Consider the following 15,832-nt stretch of genomic DNA (forward strand, 5'->3'; position numbering starts at 1 on the left):
ACACACATACATACGTATGTAGATTTTTTTTAACTAGTTTTTTTATCTAGGTAAACCGTAGAGGTTCGTAAAAAAAGACCGATACCTCATTTTTGACATGATCACCGTACTTTCCCATTTAATAGGGATAAATCATTCTAACTATATTAGTCGGAAAATAAAAATAAGTCAATTTTTTTTTCAAAATCAAAGATTTAATTTTTGAAGAAAAAACATTCGTTATCGTTTCTATAGCATTAGTATAACAGAAAATCTGAACCCGTTTTCCCAGTTTATAAATAAAAGAAACTCGGCTGTATTTTCTAATAAGAGATGAGGAAATTGAATTTACAAAACTATAATTTTTTAAGTTAACATCATATCATTGTCGGTTCCAATTTTTTACATGATTATCTCGAAACAGGGGTACTATATGAAAATAATTTTTATAGTCTATTTGATATGAGATAATAATCACTTCGGAAATATCAAAGCGATTCCAAAGAAAAATTAAGCCCGCAATAGCACGATTACAAAATGGAATGAGGAATTAAGAAGTTTTCCGTGGCTTATATAGCTTGGGTCAATTACACTGTTACACGGTACGCAAAACCCTCAGAAACGTAGATGATATCCGATTCTACAAGCGATCCCTAAATTTCATCTTAAAAATAAAGTTTTGTCTAACATTCCTCTGAAGAAAAAAACGACTACGAACAATCCCCCATATATAGAACATTTGTGCTAAATTTTAAAAAAAATCGATTCGATCAAGCCTGAGATAAAAGGCGAAAAGCAGTGCGACACATTCGCACGTACGTACTAACGGACATACATACATGCATATTTTTTTTGGTCTAGATGGACTAGTTCACCCTATAACGAAAAGATTTGTAACAAAAATATCCAATACCCCATTTTTTACCGTACTTTCCCCTTTAATATAATCGCCGGGAAAATAAAGTTTGAAAAAGTCGCCGAAATTAAATACGGCATTTCAAATAAATGTAAATTTTATTAAAAACCAAAATACGTTTATTATAAACAGATTGCAACACACGTACAATCTGAGAGTACTAAATTAAAATGGCTATAAGAAACTACTAAATCAATCGGGCAAAAAAAAAAACAATTTAAAAAAAATAAAAACAGGAAAATAATTAAATTATCGTTAATGCAAATAAAAGGTACGATCGAGGTAAGACTGTAACGAGTTCCTATCACAAGTAAAGATTTTTTTTAAATTTAGACAAATGTATAACACATATGCAACAAAAAAATGGTCGACTCCATTTTAAATCATATTTAAATGACCGAAAATTCTACGGACTAATTGAATCTCTTATTACTATCATGTAATACACCTTGCTTCTACCGTGTAATTAAAATAAGTTAATTTAAATATGACTCATCGTTACGCGGTTATTATCCAACGAACATACGTATGTTCTTTCTTTTTGTTTATTCTTCGGAACCACGTAAGGTATGACTTCAGAGGATAATATGTACGAATGTAAATGAAGGGTAGATCGTGTACAGTCTTGGGTCGACCGTTTCTGAGATAAACGGTTAATTGAAACCCGAACGCTAAAGAACCGATAACCGCAATCTAGTATTCAAATCCGTATAAAAGTTTGCGTATAAATCCGTATAATACCTTTGCTAGGATTTGAACCTTAAAACTCTCGACTTCTAAATCGGCTGATTTGCGATGACGAGTTCACTACTCGGCTAACCCGTTAGATTTAAGTATTAAAGCAAATGACATGAGATGTTCAATGAGTACGCCCAAAGCAAAAACAACCAAGGACAAATAAATAAAAGCGATTCTGTTTACAGATGGCAATACGCTCAGTAACTTCGATATGCATCAACTTTCTTCGATAATTGTTTTTATCTAGCTGCCATAAGACTACATTTCACAAAGCTCTTATAATCCGAATGACTTTGAAGGGATTTCTTTGCTGCTAGGAACTCAAATCTGTTTTGCGGTTGCTGAGGAAGGGGATAAACTTCGTTTGTTTTTTTCTAATTACTGGTGCCGATGATCGTCCGCAAAAAAAGACGAAAGAAGACAGAATTTTTGAGATAAGCTCTGTTTTTTGTTTTTTCAAATTATTCAAATAATTTATCAGGGATAGTAAAACTCTGAAAATAAATCGTAGAAACCAATAAAATTCTAATAAATAAAATTAAACATTTTTTTGTTTAGCCTCCGGGATCACCGTTAGGCATTTCTTCAGATAACGACATGAAACAGCAATTTTTGTAGCGTGTGAAAACGTCATGCCTGATAGGTATTCGAACCCAGGAGTTTCGGATATAAGGCCGAGACTCTACTACTCGCGCCACTAAGGCCGGCTAGCAATATAGAATTAGATTTGAAGTACGGTCTTTTGAAATACGAACGGGTGTAAAACATGAGCTCTTTAAAATAGAGAAAAATAAAGGCTGCAAGAAGACGAATTTAATCAGAAAAATTCAGAATAGGAAATGCGGCAGTGATATCTTCCAAAGGAAAAGAATCGATTACAGTACTGTTAGAAGGATCAGAGGAAGGAACAAAAAATGGAAAAATTATAGACAGTCTAAAAGGAAAAGGGTAACCGTCAGGCATTTAAAAATTTAACTAGAAGAAGAATGATCTAGATCAGGACAAATAACATACACGTTTATAATTAAATTTACCATTAATGATTTGCTAGAAGAATTCTTAATAAAACACAGTAAATATTTCAAAAATTATAAGAAAATAGTATTTGATTAGTATTTTAGATCGGTTTAAATAATATATTAATAATTAATATTTTAGGTAATAGATTATTAAAAAAATAATTCTTTTAATTTTTTTTTTAATTTGTTAATTATTATTCGGTTACAACATTATACAAAGGATAATCCATAAATATACACAACCGTGTGCGATAATGATAATAATCAATGCAGCAATAAATATTACTCCTTTAAAAGTTTAAATAAACAAAATAAGGGTGAGAAGATATGTATATATACTCGTACAATCCTGCGGATAGTGGGGCGAATGATTACACGTTTATAAACAATGACTAGTGTATGCAGAGGCGAATGTATTGTGTAACTACCCTTACTGTTTGAATTCAAACAACAATAATTTTCTACTGAAGATTTATATCTATCTGTACGTTAATTAATTTTACGGTTACCACCAGGAATTGTTAAATATAGGATTAGTATTACAGTAAAACAAAAATATTATATAGATTTATTAAGATTACATATATTACAAAAATATATATATATATATATATATATATATTTTACTCTTTAAAAATGTTTTTATAGACTTAATAATTAAAATCGATTTCCATTTTTAGCCTTCTTGAATAAAATTGAGTTAAAAGGAATTTAGCTTTTGAGGTTTGATGCATTCTTCATCCCGCTATTCTAAAACAAACCGTCAATAATATAATTCATCTTGACTAATTTCGTTTAAAATCTTTCTGTAGCCTACCAGGATCGTTTGTAGTTTTCGGCCTGACACAGAATTGGCGCAAGTATCCCAAATGACTATGACATTAATCAACTGTGGTCCTTTCGTTGGCGTTCGAGAAGAATAAGATGCGTGCGTTTTGTTACCGGTTCAAAACAAGTTTTGATCACTTGTTCAAACGGTGTACAAATTTTCTGAAAAACGGATAAAACTGAAGTACGAGCTGTTACTTTTATTTAAAAGGTTCAACCCGACGGACATGTAAAAAAAAGGTAAATTCTACTTTAACGGATTCCTTTCCTTTGTTTTCCACCTTATAAAAGCGAAGGTGAATTTAAATTGTACATCCATTCAAGAAGATGAACGCTCGAGACGCCAAAAACAGTTACGATCGACGAAGTCGTCACAAAAACCACAATGCCGTTTTAAAAGATCACCGACTGAAGGTACGCAAGATTGCCGATACCGCAAATATCTTGATAAAACCTGTCCACTACATTTTAAATGATAATGTTTTGGTTATCAAATAGCTTTTCGCCGGACGAGGGCCGTTAACGGTCTACTAAAAACGCATTTTACTGACCGCATCTTAAGGTGGTTTATACTTATTTAAACGGAATTCCGCTAAGTTTTCTCGAAGTATTAGATGAAGACTGATTTACCACAACACGCCAGAGACCAAAGAGCGGTTCAAACTACGGGTTGAAACAGAAATAAATGCACCAAATAAGGCGAAAACGGCTACGGCTAGTTGGGATTCTAGCGGTGTGGTGATCAAAGGATCGCCGTAAAAAGGCAAGAACATCACCGGGGAGAATTACGCTTCACTAATGGATCGATTGAAAGAAGCTATTCAGGCTAAATGTCCCCATCTGGCCAAAAATAAAGTGCTCTTTCACCATAACGCGCCTACATAGTCTCTATAAGTTACGGTTTGAAGTCCTCCTAGATGTGCCGTATTCAACGTATTTGTCTCTTAACGATTACTTCGTGTTCCCAAACCTGATGAAATCGCTCGTCGGACGAAGATTATCTTCAAACAATGGAGTCAAAGCTCAGGCAACCGTTTGCATATTTTGCAGACTTGAATTAATCGCATTATACTGAGAACATTAAAAATGTTGGAAAACGTCGGTCTAAATGTATTGAATTGCAAGATGACTACGCCGAAAAAACGTTTTTGAAAAATCTTGTGTTTTTCTAATCAAGCGTCTCGTAAATTTGATGTCATCAAAATACTTTAGGATGTGCATTGATTTTTTCGATTTTCACTATAATTTAATTAGAAAATTTTTATGAGCTCAAATTATTATCCTGATGGATAAAGACTTATGTACGTAATTCCATATACGATAAGAAAATGTTTGGAAAATATAAAATAAAGAAAGTATTTATCTAGAAACTACATCAGCATTTTACGGTATATTTATTGTACTTTTCCAAGCTCTATAGTATATTAAAACAGTCTATTTTTACTCTTATCTACAAGAAACAAAACCGATTATTAAATCGCAGATCTGTTTATCACAGGAAATGGGATTAAACAGATGCTAGACAATAAATCAGTTAAGAAACTAACTTACGTAAAACATCATACTGTATGAACCGGCAAAATAAATAAATATTTCATTCTGAAGGGTACATAATAATATATACTCCTTTATATATAGAAGACAGGAATGAATAGTTATAATAATATTGTACGGAAGAAATGCTGACTGAGCAATACCTGGATGAATCAAGGGAAACCGTAGTAAAACTTTATTTAGAACAAAGCAAATTTCTATATTCGGGATTTTTTCTGGCTACAGCCTTGCCGGCTTCCCACAGCGATATAATATAGTATTTTTTTCACGTGATAAAAATTTATTACAATATTATTAAAATGTGTAAGATAAAGTGAATTCGGTCGAAAAATGTGCAAGCTGCAAGTGGTGGTCGTATAAAAAAAATACCTGTTTATTTAAAAAAGAGTGGTAAATGTCAATTATCTTACAAGATGAAAAGCACCGTGAAAGTGAGTATTTCTTCTGGAAAAAACCTTGTGTTAATTTGTTTTAGGATGCAATTGGTACTTCATAGGGGACCTTAAGTAAATTTGACTAATGATAAGCACGTTAAAAAAGGTCCCCGACGAAACCGCTTATTAAAACATACAAAGGTTCAACACCTCATGTATAGAAAAAGCACTTGTATAAGCGGTCCAAGTAAAATTCAATACTTAATATAGCGCTAGAAATAAATCGCAGATAAAAAGTTAAAAACAAAGTCCTTAGCACCAATACGTAAAAAAAACACCGTAAACAAAATACTCATCGGTAATATAAGGAGATATAATTTTTAGCGTATCAAAGTGACGGTCGATAAACAGCGAAGACTTGTCTTGTGTTCCCACTCCTAGGTTCCTTCCCTGATCACTCCTTCGGTTACGTTTTACAAGTCCAGCCGTGGAAACGTTTTAGTCGCCTGATGTCATCATTGACTTACTGCCAGATAATTTCCATATTTGTCTACCACGAGTTAAATTTTTGAACCACTTCAGAAATATAAGGCGATCCTAGATAGTCGTGAATTTCTCTACCCCCTAACAAACCACGGTACTTATGTTATTGTCCCCGCCAATTTATTTTGAAATCTTTGAATAATTTCATTATTGCTGTTACTCGTCGTTCCCTACAGCCGGATTCATACGTACAGATAAGTAGATAACTTTGTAGATTAGAGTTTTTACAGTTTATTAGGTAACGATAACCGTCAATTTCTTCCTAGAAATCAGTTTAGTTCCCTATAATTGAAGTTCAGCTTTTTCCTCTTTTCTACCGCGTGGTCTTTCCACGTCAGATGACCCGAGTGTAGGCCGAGATACCGTACCCGTGTGAGGGATGTAGACACCATTCAGGGGGACTCGTGGACAATCACTCCTCCTCATCGTAAATGTCATATAGCTCGATTTGTTCTGATCTACCCTAATTTTCCATTTTGTCAACTACGCGCCGATCTCGTCTAACTCTGATTTTTGTTTAGAAGAGGGTTCTTTACGATCTTTATCACCGGTTAGGACTGCTCTGTTTTCTGCAAACGATGCGACAGTAACGTAATCCGGAGCAGGAAGGTCTTATTGAAGATCGAACGCAGAACAGGTCCCAGAACAGAGCCCTGAGAAACTTTCAAGTTCGTATCGAAGAACTCGGGTAATTCATGATCGAACTTAATCTGGGAAAAGTACCCGTCATCGATGCGACAACGCAGTACTAACTAAAATGGCTGAGGGAGGCTCTCTTTTAGCTACGGTAGTATTTGCAGTTAAAGAAACTTTACTCGGGAATTTTTTTTTAACATCCAAAAAATCCTTTACCTAAAACCGACTACTTGCACCGTCGAATGAACTTTGGGATTAATTTACGAGAAACAGTATCGCTATTAGATATATTAGCGATTCAAATTTCTAGTAACCCGATTCTTCAAAAATTCATTTAATAAGTAAAATAAAAAAGTACTGAAAATAAAATTTATAAAAATTAAATAAACAAACTTCCTTTCGGAAAGCTAATTCGTGCAAGTGTAATATGTGAGGTTAATGGCCGGCAGGAAAGCACAAGAAAGTAATAGTTTAAATTCATTGTTTATAAACACAGTTTGTGTAGAATAAGTCTATAAACAGATAGTCTATATGAGTACATGCAACTCGACTGTATAATACATATTACGTAATACCTTTATTAAATAATTTAGTAATATGAGATATCAGATTTAACATGAGGTATTGTTACAATAGCTTATTGTATTGTTTTGTACTTATAAATACGATTAAGAAATATATATATAATTGCTAAATACCTTTCAAGTGCAAGGTCTTTTTAAAGTATTATTTATCATAATGACGGCTGGTTTTTAATTTCTTATTTTAGTTAAGCAGATAACTGTATTAAATGACGCGTTTTTCTTGATAATTAAAAACATACATCGGTAAAAACTTCAAAACCAAAAATTATCTAAGAAAGGAAAATTAAATCTAAAAATAAAGTTAAGAGAAATAATTAAAAACGTAATTATTTTGATTCGGCTGAATATATGTAAATCCATGCTGTAAAAATAAATTTGATATGGAAAAGAACCACATTAAATAGTAATCTACGCATACGAAAGAACATGTCGTGAGTGATTCTTAATCAACACCCAAAAAAAACAACTGAAAATAAACTCATGAAAAAAAATTGTATACATGTTCTTCTTACGGAGTAAGTACACACTAAGAAATATTTTTTTGAAATTCCGAGTTTAAAGGGATAAAATGGAGTAACAAAAATTACTACTGCTATTATTATTTACTATTACTATTTTTTTGTAATTTATCATTAAAAAATGGAAATATCAACTAGGATTTTTTTTTATGTGTAATCCTAATGTAAACATCTAAAACCAGTTTCTAGATTTTTTGTAAATTCCGAGTTTAAAGCGTTAAACTGGGGTAACATTAAATTTTACTACTTTTTGGATTTTCCTGAGACAAATGAATACATCAAATCGATTAATTAAAATTAATCGAATTAAAATTTGAATCCTATTATTTTTGGATATTCTAATGTAATTTTTTTTAATTTTATTTAATATTCTGGAATTTCTGTGTAATTTTATTTACATTAAAATGAACAACAGAGTACCTGAGAATAAAATACATTTTGGAATGTGCTTCATATCACTTAATAGGTAGAAATCTACCGATGGAATGCAATGCAGTTGCATTCTGTACCAGCGGTACAAAATAATTATTAAATTCTGAACAGACTCTCGTCGAGAAGAGTTCTATTGTAGTACTCGCTCGATGCGCTTCATCGTCCTGTTCAATTCATCATTAACATGTACGCAAAACGATGTTAAACGTTAATTATTCACAATATATACCGATTGTAATGATGTTTTGTAATTAAATAGGCGTACTAGGATCATACGGTGTCCACATCATATTTTTATTTATCATTATTATTTTCACAACTATGAGTTCAACGAAAACAGGGCGTCCTGAGAGTAGAGCCTCTGACCGATTAAATCCAACGGCCTCTTGACCGGAACGGGAAACGCAAGTAACTATATAGTACCAGTTAGGCCGCAACGGGGATGCTGGTTCCATATAAAAAAAATTCCCTTTCGGCACGCCGGAAGGCGGAGGTAGATTTCCACCTTAAAGTTAAGAAAAACTTCAAATTTACTCGATACGAAAACGGTTGCGTGTGAAAAAAATAGCGATATTATATATATATATATATATATTTAAATTCAGGACTGCAAAAGATACATCCTTTACAAATTCAAAATAATAATAAACGATCTAAATCTGTCCATTAAATCAAGGGTCAAGGATTAAACGTACACAAAGAGTATAAATGAACAATTTCAAGAATTAATGCAAGTAATTTTGTTAAAGATCTTTAAGACATATCGAAGAATTTCAGTCATATTCAGTCATAAATTTACACTATGAAGTGAATTAAATTAAGTAAAATTAAAAAGGTTTATTAAAAATAAATAAATGAAATAATAAATAAATAATTAAATAATTAAAATAAATAATTTAAAAATAAATAAATAAAATAATAAATAAATAATTAAATAATTTAAATAAATAAATAAATAATAATAGAACTTAAATGCGTCATAATCGAATCTTTAGTTTACTTGAAATAAAGTAATAACTTTTATTATTATTTTACTCACCGATAATTTAAGCAATTAACCAAAATATCACAATCTATGACAACTGAACTTAACAAAACACTGTTTCTTTAATCATAGAATCTTACAACAGGAATGTATACGTAAAAACAAACACAAAACTAAATAAAATTACATAAAATATTTCGATCAGGAAAAATGAAGTAACGCATTATCAGTACTTAACACGTAATACATGATAAAATTAATCAATTTATGATTACAAAACTACAATATATCATCTAAGTATACATAAGGAATACTTTTTATTTGAGTTTATTTAATCTTGAAAATATTAGTGGTTCTTAATAAAAGAGATTTTAAAAAGTATAAATTTTTAACCGTGAAATCTTGTGTTCTATGTTAAGAAGTTTGTTTTTGTTTTATTAATATATGTGTGCAGTATAAGGTCACCAGATCTTATAAATATAAATATGCATGAATTTTCTAAAAAAAACAAAAAAAAAAAACGAAAAATCAACTAATAACTTCCTCCGTATAAATATAATAAATAAAAATATGTTGGGTTTCAATAAAAACCCTGAACATGATGTGATTAGAACTATTTCATCTATTTTAAGACTGATTTAATACTGTTTAAATCTTATTTCCATTAAAATTTATTAGGTAACAGAATATAATTAAAATAAAAGATAGTTATAAACGGAAGTAGAAATAAAAGTAATTGTTGATTTTATAACAATGAAGAAAAGAAAATGAAAAAATCCAGACTAATGCAACATAAACCTCAGTGTTATAACTTATTGCGGTAGATGTTAACAGTTCAACAAAGCGTAACTTATAAAAATTGAAAATAATTTCACTTTTTTCTACGACAATAAAATTATTAAATGTAATTTTGTATACATTAATGTTAAATAGTTACTTCTACAATTTTTTTTACAAGAATTTTTTTTTTTTTTTTTATATTCCCACCTACTCCTCTGGAACGGATCTACAATCAAGTTTGACTCGCGCCAGAGGAGTGTCCTTTACTCTAGCTCGCCTCCCCGCCCGCCGGCTGTATGTCCGGCACGGCAGGTCAGTTCACCGGTTAGCTCTTTTATTTCGTAGGTGGAAATTCCACCTACGACAAGCCGTCATCAGCGAGCGGTTTCTTCTTGACGAGCTTCCTCATCTTTTATTCTTTATAACTGCGGTTATAAACGACGAGATCACATTAAAGTTATCCTCGTTAAGTAGCATTTTATCCACCACATTCTCCGTAGATAATGGCCCTATACGTCTTACACAGGATTGCCTGCTTTCAGTCCAACGGTTACATTCAAATACTACATGTTCAGGTGAATCATAAGCCCCACAGTAAGGACAGTTGTTGTTATCTACCCTTAGCCTCGCATATAAATAGGACCTGAACGACCCATGCCCTGTAAAAAATTGCGTTATCCAGTAATTTATGTCCCCGAACTTCCTTTCTATCCATGGTCGGATCAAAGGTATCAAACGATGTGTCCATCGTCCCGTGTTGGCTACATCCCAACGATGTTGCCGATTACGCAGCATCTCTTCATATTCTTCTTTAGAAGGTTGTCCACATGCTATACTCACTCGCATCTCCGCCAGTTGTTTAAGCGGAGGAACTCCTGCAATTACGAGTACTGCCTCGGTGGAGACTGAAGAATATGCGCATGCGCCGTTGAATTCCTTCAAGGGCTCTTCTGTTCTTGTCGGCACGCAGAGCTGTTTCCCAGACTTGTATACCGTAAAGTAAGATGGAATTAACTACGTGAGCGTAAATCTTACGCTTCGCAGTTCTGGATCCTGTCATATTACCGAGTAATCTGCTAAGATTTTTGACCGTGCATTCAGCTCGTTTACGTATTTCATTCACGTGTGCCGTAAAACTCCTCCTTTTGTCAAGCCAGATCCCTAAATATTTGGCTGAAGTCTGTTGCTGGACAAGATTACCCCCTACTCGAATTAGGATGTCAGATATTCTCCTACGACCTGTCATGACTACGTATTTTGTTTTACCATGCGAAAGTTTTAAGCCTTTAGTAGACATCCAGACTTCTGCCATTCGTATCGCTGCGTTTGCCTTCTCCGATACCTCTACTTCAGTTTTTCCAGTAACAACCAAGGCCAGGTCGTCAGCAAAAGCCACTGGGAAAACACCCAGAAGATAACTCAGCCCGAGAATTCCGTCATAGACCAGATTCCAAAGGAGTGGCCCCAAGACAGAGCCTTGAGGCACTCCACACGTCACTTTGAAGCGGAAGCAGGATCTACCCTGGTTTTTTACAAGAATTACTTTTCTTAAACTTTACGTGTGAAACATGTCGGAAAGCATATCCTACAACGGCGAAAAAAAAAAAAGTTTTAAATCTAAGTCACATTCGGTGAAATAAAACTGTCTTCTTACAAAAAAAAATTAATAAGAAATAAATCGGCTAAATCTGTGGAAAAGTAATATCAAGCAAACAAAAGTTGACCGGTAAAAAACGTATTAAAAATAAGAAAGATTTGCGGGTTTAAAGGTATTAGTTCTAAAAAAATATATATTTTTTAAACAGAAGGTAAGAATTTTTTCTCCCGTTCTAATTTTGATTTGAAGTCGAATACTTCCAGCAATAATTTTTCCCCTTCTAAATTAATATTATTTAGCGAACTTTTTTTTAGAATTCTTATTTTTAGGAAAACAATATCTATTTGTACGTGTCAAACTACGGTTTGTAAACAACAAATTCCGGTTTGAAACTAAAGATAATTCTTTAGTTTTTTAAAAATAATTCCTAATAATAAAAATAAATTTGATAGTTAAATAAAATATAATATTGTGGAATAAAAAATAAAACTACCCCCATCATCCTATCTTTTTCCTTTTTAAAATGAAGAGAGTTAAATTCATCGGCAACGATGTAACACGACTGTAATTATTGTTAGTAAGAGTATTGGTTGCTATGGGAACACGTCTTAACTTAAATCGGCTAGATATGAACATTTCTATAGGATTAATCTGCATCAAACTAATTCCACCGTTTTTGATTCCACCTGCCTGAATTAATACTTGTGATGTTATTAAATTTACCTTGACATTCGAATATTTCACCGTTTTGCTATTATATTAAAATAAATATTTTCTTCCTTATCGACGATAACTTATCACCGTTTGAAATAATAATTTATTTTTAAGTTAATTAAAAAGCTGTATGATAGTCCATATATAACGTTCATTCATGTAAATTTAATTCGTCATGTATAATTCTATTTACATACGAAATAAAATGCTACTTTATTGAAAAAAATAATTATTTAAGTATAAAACATCGCATTTTATATATATATATTTTACTTTAAATAACATTTTTTAATATATATTTTATATTCTGGGAAATAAATAAAAGTAAATAATTTTTTTATTCTGATTTGTAAATAATAGTACAATAAATGAGCTGAAGGTTCACCCTTGTCTTTGTCAACCGAACTGTCGGCTGGCTTCAACGAGACAGGTAAGCAGAATTTGATATACTATCTAACCGGATGATATCATCCGATTAGAAGCTAGTATAATACAATGGCTAGTACGCTAGGCAGCAGCTAGCGAAAGGCAAACTTTCAGCTCACATATATTATACAAAACACGTCAAGAAGGGGTTAGTGAACGTGTTCCTACATGAATAAAAAAAAATCTGTCCCGGCATGGATGGATCAAGGAAAACCATAGCAAAACAAACCTTGATCGTAAAAAACACAATTATAAAATAAAAAAATAGATGTTAATATACATGTTAAATAGATGTTAAAGTACATATTAATTATTTAAAATAATAAAAACGTAAAATAACGTTAAGGTAAATGAATATATGAAGGAATTAAATATTAACTGCAAAATAATTCGTAATTAAGAAAGGCGTTGATGAAAATTATTTGAGCTAAAATAAATTATTTTTTACCTTCGGTAAAGTACATATTTTAATACGTAAAAATTTAACTAGCCTTTTAGATTACTATCAGTGAAATTAAAAAAAAAAGAAAATGGTACAATGATAAAAATGAAGAAGACAGACTACCTTGAACGGCTGATGTCCTTTTAAAAAATAGACATATAAAATAAACATGTAATAAAGCAACATGTTTTATGTTTATGAATGTATGCATTTATGTCATGGATTAAATTATCATGTCTTTACATGCATAATTTTACTTCTTTTATAATTTTTGTAATACGATATTATTCCCTAATAATAATTGTAAAATAATCACTGACCTTTATGCGCACAATTCAATATGAAATAAATAAATTTTGCGGTTAAGGACGATTTAACATACGTATACATAAGCCTACTACTGAAAATAACTGCGTGAATATTTTGTAAACTTTCCTTTTGGCAAAATTAAAAAAACAATAATAATTCAATAAATAAAACCGGTCACGAATTTTTATTATTATTTTGTTTTTATTGTTTACGCACTGAGAGTACTTTAAGTTGGTATTTAAAATAATACTATTTTTTATAGCAATAGTATAATCGATTTTATTTTAATAAAATATTAGGAAGAAAAATTATTATATGCTTTCTCCAGATAATTGAAGTGAAATAATCGAATGGCATCTAAATAGACATCGCAGCTGGATAAAATATATATGGATGAATCAAAAATAATTTGAAATTCGGACTACATCAGTTATATTGAACAGTTAGCCGTAAATCACAGTTCTATTTAAAGTTAAATTAACAATTTCAATGATTCCTTTATATACATATTAAACCTGGTTTAGGGAAGATCGACTCGTTACACTTAGAAAGTTTTTTTTTTTACAAAAGCGTCTGAAAATCTTCATAAACGAACTGTCATAATCGGAAAGAGAAATATTACAAAATTATCCTAAATTCTCAACGATAAAAGAAAAAAATAACGGCCATTAAAGGATAAAAATACACGATGTTATTCTTCCCTAGAAAATAATACCCGCCTACATGTAAAGCGATCCTGAAACTAAGCGATCAAACAGCGAATCAATTCTTCTAAAAAACAATTAGTTTTGAATCACAATTTTCCAAAACGGACGTACCCCCGTTATCAGATTATTTTAAATCGGCTATGTTGATACACTTTATTTTTGTATATCTATTTTTTTTAACGGGCTCATCGCTTAATGTTAAGACATTATACTATTGTAGTAAGACGAGTAATCTTATATAGTACTAAAATATTACCCCTAACAAAGCTAGAAAAATCGCTGAACATCGAAAGAAGCTTACTAAGGAAAATCCAAGTTTCAAAGGTAACAGAATAAGGATACAAGAAGGAGATTTACAAAAATCAAGAACACCTAGAAACTGCGATCAGGAACAGAGGTCAAATTTCTTATAAAATATAATCAGAATAGATCAAAAATATTAAATAAACAAATTTTTGACTGGCTGTGGGACACGAACAGGAAATAAAATTATCTGAAACGCATGAAAGAGGACCTTCAAACGATAGGCTTGAAAGAAGAGGACTGTTGCAACAGAGATAACTCCGAAGAATTATTTACAATATAATTGTGGCAGAAAAAAAGTCCAGGAAGAAATGGATGTCGTAGTAAAATCGAAGCCATGTCGAAAATATGAGAAACGGGTGGAAGAAGAGAAAGAAACCAGAAAGAAGTGATGTTTCTCTGGTCAAGTGGGTTTTTCGGGTAAAATATAGTAAACGTTTTAGTAAGATCAATAGTTAAAAAAAAAAGAAATCGATTATGTAAAACAATGAAAAAGCTCGAATCTATAAAAATGTATGAACTTTAAAATTTTTTCATAAAAAGAAAACGAGAAATAAGTAATCTAATAACGTATTTCTATAGTGTGAAAAAATGTAGTAAAATTCGAGCTCAGGACCTACGGATGAAAAGCAGAAACGCTATCACCATGCCATGGAGACGGCTAATTTTTATTATTACGTTAAAAAATTCTTTATCTTAAATTAAATTACGCTGTAAAAAAATTGAAGAATGGTTCCTACGACAGATATAAATTGTTATTAAACAAAACAGTACTACTTGTTTTAAATTCTTTCATCGTCAAAAAAATATATAGTTATATACAATAATTTAAACAATTTGTAAAGAAACCGATTCTGAAAAAATTAAATACACAAATAAAATTAAATATCTAGGCAAAATAATAATCTCAAACGGTTCGAATAAGAAGGCATTTGAAATCAGAAAAACAGTTTTTAAGACGCTAAAATTTTTACCTAAAATTACGCACAAGAAAAATTTATCCGTAAGTGTGAAGTTAAAACACTGTAATAGAGTATTGAAACCAGTAATATCCTTCCAAACAGAAACCTCCGATATAACAAATCTAGATTCACTTAAAAACCGAAAGAGAAATTTTAAGAACGATCCGTAGCCCAAGAAAAAACGAAAGACGGATAAAGAATGAAGCCAAATGAAGAAATTGATAAAAATTTTAAAAAATAAATAAAAAAGATAAAACTTTTGAAATTACGAAACCAAAATCCGAAAAAAAAACAAAATTTTTGTGGAACATATGATTCGAATTGATTCAGTTAAAATGAACAAAAAACTTTTTGTTAAATTTTGGAAATATAAAAAACTCCTCCCCGATACATAAAACAAGTAAAGAAAGATTAGGAAATGAATTTAGAGAAAAAAATCCGCAGAATAGAGATTCTTTTAATACAAAAAGGAAAAAAACCTATGTG

The 15,832-nt window shown here is 31.2% G+C and overlaps 1 protein-coding gene across 4 annotated transcripts in view; it reads right to left on the minus strand.

Annotated features, from left to right (window-relative positions):
- Window positions 1–15,832, minus strand: part of DAAM (disheveled-associated activator of morphogenesis-like protein) — a 618,370-nt gene that overhangs the window by 161,930 nt on the left and 440,608 nt on the right. Inside the window, exon 1 of one of the 4 annotated variants that reach the window (XM_075377250.1) lies at window positions 9,161–9,260. The exons of the other annotated variants lie outside the window; for them this stretch is intronic. The gene's annotated coding sequence lies outside the window, so the exon portion shown is untranslated. Of the gene's footprint in view, window positions 1–9,160; window positions 9,261–15,832 lie in introns of those variants that run through there. 4 annotated transcript variants of the gene reach the window in all.

The sequence above is a fragment of the Lycorma delicatula genome, chromosome 10 (genome assembly GCF_047948215.1).
Source record: "Lycorma delicatula isolate Av1 chromosome 10, ASM4794821v1, whole genome shotgun sequence".
NCBI lineage: Eukaryota > Metazoa > Arthropoda > Insecta > Hemiptera > Fulgoridae > Lycorma > Lycorma delicatula.